Here is a 12,399-nt window from a genome sequence, read left to right on the forward strand (position 1 = left end):
GTTCTGTGGGACTACATGGGCTATCATTTTATATGCAATAATGGCAATTTCTTTTCTCCCTTTCCAAATGTTGCATACCTTTTTTTTCTCAGTGTGTTATTAGAATTGCTAACAGTATTAAAGAGAAATGGTACTGCTAGCCATCCTGCCTCATTCTTGATTTTTAAAGGAACTGTTTTTCATCCTTCTTTGAAAATGAATTTGCTGAGATACAGTAGATCAATTTTATCCAGTGAAAGTAATCCCATCTATTACTAGATGGTAGGAGGATTTTTAAAAATTCAAAGTTATTGTTGTATTTGTTGATATCTCTTCCACTTATCGGGATGATCATATATTTTCTCTTTTTTAAATTGCTGTATGTGTGATTTAGCTTGATTATAACTTTAAACAAACATATGTATAAGTCTCCATTTATATGCACTTACATGCACATAAATGTGTACAGACACATTTCTGCATTTAGTTTTTTAATATTTTGCTTATAATTTTTGCATCCATATTTACATGTGATATTGGCCTGCTGTTTTCCATTCTCCTTGTATTTATGCATAGTTTTGGTACCCAGCTTTTACTATTCACATAAAAGTGATTAGGAGACTTTTATTCTCTGAATGAGTTTATGTAAGACTGAGTTTATATGTTTAATTAACATTGGTGGTATTTTGCCTGTAATATAGATAAGGGATGAAATATATGTATGAATCCTATAGCCTAAAACTCATCAGCACTCACCTTTTAACCAGGGAACCTGCTCTTAATGTTACGAGCAAACCAGAGGGGTTATTCTGTTGGTTTCCCAGTGAAACTCCCTTTGCCATTTTTAAGGTGAGATTTTATACATTTCTGGTTTCTCCTGACTGATTTGGAGCTAATCTCTGATACCAGTTTCAAGTCACTAGTAACAACCTAAACCATTTCTGAATGTTTACTCAAACAATACATAATAAATCCATTTTAATGTGTTCACTTATTTGATGTACCAGGCATATGTTAAATACTTGATAAATATTATTTCATTTAAATATGAAGAAAATTTGTGAAGCTAGATAAAGAAACTGAGACACAGATAGGTGAAGTAATTTCCTGTAACTCCACAGGGAGGTGGGGGGGATGGCAGGAATATGTTCCCTGCCTGGTGCAAATTACCTTTGAAGCTGAAATCATTCAAAGAGAGAAATGAAGAGGGAGAAACCCATTTGTGACTTACAAGCAGTTGTCTACTTCTGCTCGCCCGCCCATGTCTCTCACAACCCGACTGCAAAAAGGGACCCCACTCAACTTCTCTGGTCCAGGTATGCCCTGCTCTGCCTTAGAATCACCTATTGATATGGAGGTGCACTAAGGCCAGGTCAGAGATTCTGGAAATATTGCAATTTTAACCACACTTCCAAAGGTCATACAGCTAGTGACAGAGACAGGATTCAAACTCAGGCATTATGTATCCTTAACCCTTGTTTATCTCTACAGGTGATGTGCCTCCCCTCTATTTTCCAGGTACAGTATTCCCCTAACAGACCCTGACTTTAGTACTTCCTAAAGGCTAACTTTTGATACTTAATAAATGTAAGATGAGGTACCATTATGTTTTCCAAATATTAACAATTACTAACAGAAAATTAATAGTAAATATATATATGAAAAGCAAGATACTATATGTTTATACGTGTGTAGATTATAAACTATAGAAATGAAAACTTTGCTTTATGCAAAACTAGTGCACTTAGTTGAATCCAGAAAGCTAATTGTATTTAGAACATTCTGAGCTGAGAGACTGCTGTTCACAGAGAAGCATATTGAGGAAATTAAGAAATCAGGTACTTTACATAGAACACATTGCACATATTTGTGCTTCTGTGAATTCTTATTACTTTAAATGGCAAGTACAGTTCTGAGGCCTCTGGAGTTGGCTATTATTAGTTTCTCATCCAAATAAACATTGGGAAGTAGCACCCATGTAGTGTGCTCCTAATTCACGGTGGCCTAGCTTGGTAGCATCGCCCTTACAGTCAACTCACTGGAAATCCAATGGTTTAAAGAAGCATCACAGATCCGTTTGGTGCCCCGGCCTGATCCTCGCAGCATTCCTACCCCGAATAGCCCCCTAGTGTCTCCTGTCAGCCCCTGGGACTCTAGGACTGAAGACTGATTCTCAGCTTACACATAGGCTCGCCCAGAAATGCTGAGGGGTCAATGCCCCCATAAGCAGTCCAGTGATGAATGGAAGTTGAACTCAAGTTCCCTCAGCTTCCTCACCTCTTTCACAGGGGTTGGGACAACTCTGAGGCACCGTGTACTCTGCAAAGTTCCATAAGAAGTCTAACCACAGTTTCCCACAGTGCTTTCCTATTCAATAATCACACCATTTTTTTGGTGGACAGGGAAGCAGTTATAACTTCTTTGTTTCTCTTTCCAACTCTCTGTTTTACGTTTCTTGGAATCACTTTGCAAATAAACTATGTTCTCTCATTACCAGTATATACTCCTATAATTATGACTCTGTAGTTTCTTTTATCTCTAATATTCACATTATCACCCTGAGCAACAGGATTGGCTACATAATTTTTGGGCCCCAGTGCAAAATGAAAACACAGACAAAAAGTGTCCTTAAAGGTACTAAAATATAAAACATTTTTATTTCTTCCACCATCTCTCTCAACCTGTCAGGGTGTTTTTTATTTGCAATTGAATATTGTAGAATACAGATGCTCAGTGGTGCTAGACAGCCTCACCCTGCCACTCTATAGGTTAGCTCAGAGCCCACAGGCTGCTGGATGCCCCTTCCCACCAGCCACTGATATGCTGATACATGGCTCACTCCAGCCAAGGGCCAAGAAGTCAGGCTCCATTTCCCATGGGCTGGCTTCTCCAACCAATAGTGGACAGGCAAGTCCCAAGGAATTACAGCCTCTGTACAGGACACACTGAGCACCTGCATCAGCGGTAGCTAAGGCTTACTCCTACCAAGTTACCCACCAGACTTGCTGTTGTGCTGCAAGCCCTGGGCAGGGATGGACACAGCCATGCCCCACTGTGAGGTACCTTGAGACATGCACATCCAACTGTGGCTCTCTTCAAATGTATGTCCAGCCCCCTACCACGGATGAGAGTCAGCAACTATGGCTGGATGGGTACAGGTTGAGGGAGGCACGCAGGTCCCTGGTCACCAGGGGCAGGAGGTGGTAGCTGTCACTGGGGGACCAGTGGGGAGAAAGAGGCCAGGAAGGGCCCAGCTGCTTGCCATTGCTGGGGCAGGCACAGGCAGCACTGAATCTTTCCTGGAAAGGTGGAAGGTGGGGAACGGGGGTAAATTGGAGGTAGGAATGCATGTGAGTTGAGACTACAAGCTTTGACAGATGTTCTATTGTCCCATGGACTTCAATGATGAGACACAGGTTCGAAAATCAAATTATTAAGATCTTCAAGATGTTAACCAAAGAGCATTATGTGACAAGTGCAGGACCCTTCAGACCAGGAGGCCCTGTAATGACTGTACTGGTCCTTATATCTGTAGGGCCAGCCCTGCTGCACACCAGGCCTTGACCTCCGTTTCCCCTAAAATTACATTCCTATCTTTCTCAATCCTATTCTACTGATCACATCCATCATCTTACAAATCCCTTATGTTGAAGCTTTTGCATTGCCCAGTTTGCAAAGGCTTTCAAAGAAACCACAGACATACTACACAGTTTACATTATGTACTTACAGGTCACTGTTTATCACCTTTCCTTTTTCAAGTACAAAGACCTATGACACTGAATTCCCATTCTACCTCTAATTAACTTAAAAAGGATATTCTCCCACTGCCTTAATGGTGGCCAATTTATAATTTCTTTCTCCATATATATCCTGACATTACCTTCAGCATTTTTAGAATGCCCAATGACATACTTATAAGGCTAAAGTTCTCTGTCAGCTGCATTTCTGATGAATACCCTCCTCGGCCCCCAGCTAGGCCCCTGAAGCCCACCTCCAGAACAATCTCTCACAATCATTCCCATTCTGTCTTAGATTCTGAGCTGGTCTCTGTCATATGGGGCACTTCACAAATGGTGTTGGCTCCCTGGGTGCCCACCGTCCACAGGACTCCGTGTAAGCCACCGCTGATTGCACACACAGGCCCAGAGAAGCAGGGTTACTCCGAGAGACTGCAGTCAGTGGGGCTGGAAACACAGGGAGAATTTAGAAGCTACAGTTTCCTCTGGGTCTCTAACCCAATTATTCCTCTACTAACAAGATCAAATTCGAAGGGACTTGATAATTCACAAATTTTTAACTCCCATTTTCACCACTAAACACGGTTGCAGATGAACAGGAAACTGTGCTGAGTACAAAGTAATGCCATCTAACCATGTCTCGACCAACACTTGGCAATGCTTCTCATCTGTAAGAGACTCCTGTGGCATTCCCAGGTTTTCCAACTTTCCCCGCTCTCATTTCTAACCCCTCGTATCTCACCTGGCCCAGATACCTGCCTGTCATTCTCTCACAATCACCTCATCCATCAGCCCCACAGAGACCTCCCGAACCTCCAGGGGCAGGTCATGGCTGCCACCAGTCTGACGTGACGTCCAGTCAGGTATAGTGTGTGCCTTTACTCCAAGGGCCAAAAGTGTTCAATGTGCAAGCATCCTTAATCCAAGCAATGTCCATCCTTATTCAATAAATTGTCTTGTTTCCAACTTTACCAAGAAAAAGACCAGAGAAATGCAGGTGCACTGGCTTTGTCCTATGAGTCCACGTCTTTCAGTGCCTTTCCTGCCCACCCTTTCTCTGTAACGTTGACCAGCCTATAGGCTCTATCGCTTGCGATATGCCTGTGATCTCTTGCCTAACTATACAGGAAAGATCAAGTTAAAATTGGCTACCATAGACTATAAAAGAAGCTGTAATCTATTAGGCAGAGAACTGAAGATCATTCTATCTATTGAAAGAAAATTGAATATAAAATTATTTTATATTATTTTTAAAATATTGACTAACATACTTTAAATGTATAGATTTTTAGCACATTTTTGTTGATATCTTTTGTGGCATAGCACCTAGATCTTATAGGTTGATTTTTTTATTCAATTTTTCTTACCAGAAATTTGTATTAAGAATTAAGTGAATAAGTATATATATGACTATAATTACTGAAATAGTATCATAAATAGGATGCTTTTTGTAGGGTTTCTTTATACTTTAAATGGAATATCATCTAAAATTCTTTTCCTACTTTCTTTTATTCATATTTCCTACTGTTGGGCAACATAGGGTGTATGGAACTATATTGATTATCAAAAGTATAGTGTCAGTGTATGTTCAAAACTTTCTCTTTTATTTTTCTACAGTCCTCAAAGTGAAACCCTAAAGGTGATAAAGTGAGAGAGAAAGAAACTTGGTAATAGGAACTCAGGAGACAGCAAAGTTCACACTTTCCACCTTCATGTTCTCGCAGTTTTAGCCTGAACTGTTCATTGTCCTTACACTTAACTCCTTAGTGCCAGCAAAAAAAAGGAATACACTCCCACGAAAAAGAATTACCATTCTATTATAGTGCAAGCAGAATTTTCATTTAAAGAAAGTTTGTGTCAGTTTTTATTAATGAAAATAAATGTAAATATTCACATACTCCCTTTTGCCAATCTAATAGTCTGAGAGATGTTTGGAAGTCATTTAAATATTTTTCACTAAGCGGTACTAAGATGAGTAATGTACATGTCTCTCTCCTGAAATTAATTTCATACAAACTAGAAATAATTTTTTTCCAGTATAACCAACTTTTTCAGTGTTAGAAATGAAGTTCACAGAGCTTAAATTTTTCTTTGAGGAGGAAACAAAATTCCTCAAAAAACAGCTTTGACTGTATCAATTACTACTTAACCATTCATTCTCATAAAAAAACAACAACCATTTTCTGGTTCCACCCTGCTTCCCATCTGACTCCCCTCCCTCTGTCGGAGATGCAGGAAGAACTGTCGGTGCCCTGCTCTCCTGCCTCCACTGTGACGCAGAAACAGTTCGGAGTCTTCATAACTACAGCTCCGCACACGCCAGAGTCAGAGCCCTGCCAGCGGCGTACTGAGCAGCTTTAGGAGAGGCTGGGAAGACAAATCAAGGGCAGTGCTTCAGATTGTATAATAGAAGCCTGGAATTTAAGCACACACATTTTCATATTTAGCACCTCTTGAAAGGAAAATTTTATAATAGAACTGCTTTATATTTAGATCGGTACTGTCTCTTGTTGCCTTGTCTTGTTAGAATCCTCTGAGGACGCTCTAGAAATAATAATGACACAAAAGCCTCAGCATCTTTTGCAGAGGGAAATGTTCTTTGTACACAAAGATGTTGCAGCTGGCTCATCCTTACCTGAACCTTTACTCTGCCTGTTTTTAATATGTCCTTGCCTTGTGACTTTGTAATAAAAAGCAGATGAAAACAGGGATAAACATGATTTCTGTCAATGTGAAGTTCATGATGCTTGCTCATTCACTTTTGAACATGCAGCACTAGTACGTGCTCAATAATTATTTGTTGAATGAACAGGGCCATTGTGCTCTGACCAAGTTAAGATGTGGTCTTCCTACCACGGCATTTTTGGTAATTAATCTTAAAAACAAACATCCACATATCCTATTGAGACAGGGACCATGGATGTAGTCAGAGTGAGGGTGTCCGGAAAAATCAAGGCAGGATAATTACAGTCAGAGCAGTGTAACTACGTGCAAGGAAACCCCCACCAAAACTCCGTGTTAAACATTAAGCTCTAGAGTCTTTCTTCAGTGAGATCAGTTGATATTCCCCAGATAAAGGAAAGTAGCCCATGTTTTTATTATACTAATCATTTGTAATCATGTGTAAGATTCACTTTAGCATGCTAAACGGACTTGATGTCTCATCGAGGACAAACATCCTAAGACCGCTTTTAACAAGTCCACTCCCTTAAGTCCTTTATCAGTTCCCCCAAATCCTCAACTGCCTATAAATCCCCTGGACAACACCACCCTGGGCTCTCTTGTCCCCTCCTGGCACAAGCCAGGAGCTCTGTCGTCTCACTGTATCTCTCAATAAAAGCCTCTCCCTGGCTCTCCTACCTTGTGTGTTTGCTAAGTTCATTCTTTGACTCCACAAACAAGAACCCCAGCATCACTATTTTGTTCTTTTTGATACCGTTTCTTATTATAATTATTATTCTTATCTATCCTATAAATACAATAGACTTCTGATTTTTATTGCTATATATACTCCCAGAGCCATTCGTTTACTTGTCTTGCAAATACTTATTAACAATCTACTAAATAAAATGCATGGAGAACATAGTTCAGCCTCAAAGACCTTATAGTTTGGAGAAGGTGTGAATGAAACCATCACATAATGTATTTTAGTCGTAATAAATCTTATGAAGGAAAAGTTCAGGTACTATGATGGCATTAAATGGGAGAAAAGTGCTTTGACATTATCGTGCTCTATTGGATAGATGTCACTTTAGTGGGCAACTTTTACCATGAGTTTCATCTCTTATATTTTTGGATCTAAACTTTGAGATAATTTATTAAATTTAGAAATCTCTTTCACCATGAAACCAATACATAGCTAATAGCTGTATCTAAATTATAAAAATCTATAAATTATAAACACTGATAAAATATATTTCTGATAATTTTATAGCTCATTCCAGTTGAGATGCTATTAGGCAATACCTGGTAATCGAATTATTAAATAACCAAGTTGTGGAAAAAGTGAAGGTTCCTATGGCCAGGATTCTCACCTGGCCCCGGTCGGCTTGCTCACTACAAACGTGTGGACAATACATTTGTTACTGACTCTGTATCAAAGAGCCCTGCCCAGTGCTCTGGGCTGCTGCACAGCTGCAAGGCTGCAGGGCTGCAGGAGAGCAGAGGCTGGAGGGGCAGCAGTGCAAAGGACAGAGGCTGAGATGGCTGCAGGGCAGAGAGGCCCAGAGGCAGAGACCAGCTTGCTGCGTGCAGACTCGCTCTGAGTGGATGGGATTCTAGTGATTGACCTGCCACTGTGAGAATGAAGTCGAGTATAAGCCCTTTCACCCCAAGAAGTTCCCACTGTCATTTTTTTCTATGTAACTCTTGGGGGAGTATCCCGGGGCAAATACCTTTGAAACCAAAATCTGTCAAAGGGAGAAATAAAGTGGGAGAAACCAGTCCATTTTGTTACAAACAGTCTACTTTCACTCTCCCATGTCTCTCCTGACCCGGCTGCAAAGAAGAGACCCCACCCAGCCTCTCCAGGTCCAGAGAAGCCTTTGCTCTCCAGCCTGTGAGGTCCCCTATTGATATGGAGATGGACTAAGGCCAGGTGAGAGATATTGCAATTTTACCCACAGTCTGTCTCACTGAATTCATAGTGAACATGTCTGGGGCTGAAATCTATTTGCAAGACAAAAGTGTTTTGAATATTTTACAATAATTAAAATCAGTTACATGTCTTCCTATTTAAAAACTAAAACCTACTGTGATCATAGGAAAGATAAAACACCCGAGTTAGGGTGCAGAAAAAATCTGATCTTCCCCTAATTGCCAACAAACTATGTAATGTTCCCTCATGAAAGGTCAAGTCCTTGACTGACATTCAATCTGGGGTCAGGCATTGTTTCTTTTCCCAAACCTTTTCTTTCTCTCTATTCATGTGTGAAAAAGTGGAGTTTTGAAAAGGCTTAATCCTTGTTGGCTACTACTATAGAATTGCTGCACATTGCCACACATACTGACTATAAACAGAGGTGGTATTTTTTCACAGCCTCTCATGGAGCTTTTTAGGATATTTGGAAGTGTATATCTTCAAATGATTGTCAAGCGCTCCTTTCACAAAGAAGAGCTTTTTCAGAATAGCTAAGGAAGAAAAGATCCCCAGAATGTAAACTCACAGTGTATCTCTTTTACCCACAAGTCTGTCTTTCTCTGAACAATGTCCAGGTCATCATTTAAGAGCGTAATAAATGGACTGCAATTTTCCTTCACATTGTTTGGAAACTGGTTTGAAAATTCTACAAGTATCTTACACCATACTCTGCAAGGTAAGCTTCTTATAATGATGCCTTCATAATGAGATAGTAAGGATGGCGGGCTTGTTTGCGGAGTGGAAAAATGAACTTAGCAAAGAGTCAAGGTAGGAGAGCCAGGAAGAGGCCTTTTTAGAGATACACTGAGAGAATAGAGCTCCTGGTAGGACAAGGGAGTCCGTAGGCGGTGCATTGTCTAGGGGATTTATAGGCAGTTGAGAGACAAAGAACTAGGGAGGCAGATCCACCAAATGGTCTCTAAATGTTTATTTTTAAAGAGACACTAAGTTTCTTATCAGTTTTCCATACTATTTTGCAGAGTTAACATAAGAAATTTACTGCTTTGATTCTTTCTCAGCATAGCAGTTTCTTGATTTGGGAGCATATCAATCAAGGCTGCTTGTCTTGTTTTCAAGGGGAGCTGAGTTATTGTCTGTTTGTTAAATAGTAAGTTAAGAATCTTCTTAACTTCTTGGGTGTAAAAATGCAGCTTTAAGATGGAATCCTTCCTGCCCTTCACTATGTTGTTTATGGCTGGACCTTCCTGTTATATTAATTGCCCAGGTTATATATTACTTGATTAGGGGCTGGAGGAGGAAAAGCAGCATCTGGGTAAAGTTAAAGATAAACTGGGCCTTTTAGCAGGCTAAAGTAAATTTTACAATAGCCTCACTTAATTGACACAAACAAAACATGGGCTATGGTGAGGTATTTTCTTATCTGGGAGATGTTCAAACATACCAGGCTAAGTTACTCCTGGCTCTTTAGTTTTAACTAATCTTCACTGAAGAATGCTTATATTCCTAGTATGATATTTTACTTTAGAGAATTAATGTGACTCTGTCTTTGCTTAATTGTTTAGTATGGAGTTTTGGTAGGGGTCTTTTTCCAGAGGCCCTCACCCTACTCTGACTACCCCCACAGTCCCTGTCTCAGAATTTTGATAATTAAGAGTTTATAATTTACTAAATGACTTTTGAAAATTACATAAACATGAAACAAATACATGGTCCTTCAAGAAACACATCTCCATTCCTTAGAAACCTGGCCCGAGGAGCTCTGCGGAGGGGCCGCTCGGCAGCGGCAGGGGCGCAGCCGGCAGCGCTGTGCCGGGCGCCTGTCTCCTGCGCTGTGTCCGGGGAACAGCGGCCTGGTGTCCTCGCGCTGCGGGTGCTCCTCCGGCCAGACCGCCTCCCACGCGCTGGGCTCGGTCCCCGCGGTCCTCGCGGCGCCGGGAGTGTCGGACCGCGGGGGCCGCCCCTACGCCCGCTGGCCATTCCCGAAGGGTCATGAGGGGCCCGCCTGGGTTCTGCAAAGCTCGGGAAAGCCCCTCTGGGCCTCGGTGATGGACGTGACACAAACAATGCCCTACAACGGCCTTCTGTCTGCCTTTTTGTCCTTGTGCGTTTGATGGCCCGAGGTGATTAATGGGAGACTTGGATGGAAAAAATACTGCCTCGTGCACTGTTTCAAGGCTGTTAGGTGACCGTTCCAAAGGAGAGGCAGGCATTTTGTCTTCCAAGCCAATCTCTGGGATACAAGAACCCCCGTTTCCCAGGCCGCCGAAAGTGCGGCGGCGTTGGGGAGCTGGTTTGCCGTGCCCCGACCTCCGCGGAGAGCCCCCGACGGGCCGGCTGCGCCCCCCACCCACTCTGGTCTCTGGTCCGGGTTAGCGCTTTGCTCCGCCTTTGCACGACGGCCTTTCTGCTTTTAGTACCTTGGCACGTGTGACTCTCTGGCCTTTGGTTTATGTCCCTCCCTGAACAGTCCACTTAGATGAGCAGGAGCTGTGTCAGGGAGAGAAAGTAGGGAAAACTCCCCCTCTAGGGTAGGTAAGGGGTTCGTATTTCTTGATACCTGACTCTAAGAGGGAGACTTGACTTGCCAGCTCCTGGCCGGCCCAGAAGGTGGTGGCGATGCTTCTCCCTGAGCCAAGCGAGTCGCAGGACAACCTGCTGTCCCTGGGCCAGGCCCCCAGCTGGGGATCCAGGCTGTGCGCAGACTGGGGAACAGCACAGCTGTGGGGCCTGCTGCTGAGGGAACGGAAAAGACTCTCCCATCTTTATTTTCTTGATTGTTTTGCATACTGCTATTTTTCTGTTACCTACTTTGATACTAGATGAAGCCTCATGCCTCCCTTTGCTCTGTGTATTACATTGACGGTGATGCTTGGTTTACAATGAAAATGATATGATAAAAGCAGACTTCATCTTATTTTCCTTAAGCAAACTGAAGGATTATTCTTATGTTTTTGACTTCAGGGAGCAAAGTGAATCCCATGTTTCTCATTATAACTGTTAAATTAAATGAATGCCTTTGAGTTTTTTATTATAATTTTATTCAGTTGTCTAGGGCACATAGATCGATGAGCCGCATGGTGAATTTGATGGGAACTGGCTGATTCGTCAGAGGGCTGTTGGTGACGCCTGAAGAACAAGCCTCAGCTCCTCCATCCCAGACGAGCATTCTTCACTTCTGATAAAGCAGTTCTGGCTAGTAGTCACTGATCTTACCCTGGGTCCTGGATACTCAGATTTCAGGCAACATCACATTTAATCTTTACGGCAGCTCCATGGTAGTGACAGTAGGTACTGTTGTTATTTTCCTGTTCCTGGTGGGACAACTGAAACTTAGATCATTTTTTTATTAAGGTATTATTGATATACACTCTTATGAAGGTTTCACATGAAAAAACAATGTGGTTACTACATTCACCCATGTTATCGTGTCCCCCCCATACTCCACTGCAGTCACTGTCCATCAGTGTAGTAAGATGCCGCAGAGTCACTATTTGCCTTCTCTTTGCTACACTGTCTTCCCCATGACCCCTCACACTATGTGTGCCAATCATGATACCCCAAAAACCCCTTCCCCTCCCTCGCCATCCTTCCTCCCCCACCCCTCCCCTTTGGTAACTGCTAGTCCCTTCTTGGAGTCTGTAAGTCTGCTGCTGTTTTGTTCCTTCAGTTTTGCTTAGTAGGTATACTCAACAAATGAGGAAAATCATTTGGCACTTGTCTTTCTCCACCTGGCTTATTTTGCTGAGCATAATATCCTCCAACTCCATCCATGTTGTTGCAAATTGTAGGATTTGTTTCTTTCTTATGGCTGAATAGTATTCCATTGTGAATATGTACCACCTCTTCTTTATCCATTCATCTACTGATGGACACTTAGGTTGCTTCCATATCTTAGCTATTGTAAATAGGGCTGCAATAAACATAGGGGTGCATATGTCTTTTTGAATCTAAGAAATTATATTCTTTGGGTAAATTCCTAGGAGTGGAATTCCCAGATCAAATGGTATTTCTATTTGCAGTTTTTTGAGTAACCTCCATATTGCTTTCCACAATGGTTGAACTAGCTTACATTCCCACCAGCA

The sequence above is a fragment of the Manis javanica genome, chromosome 13 (genome assembly GCF_040802235.1).
Source record: "Manis javanica isolate MJ-LG chromosome 13, MJ_LKY, whole genome shotgun sequence".
NCBI lineage: Eukaryota > Metazoa > Chordata > Mammalia > Pholidota > Manidae > Manis > Manis javanica.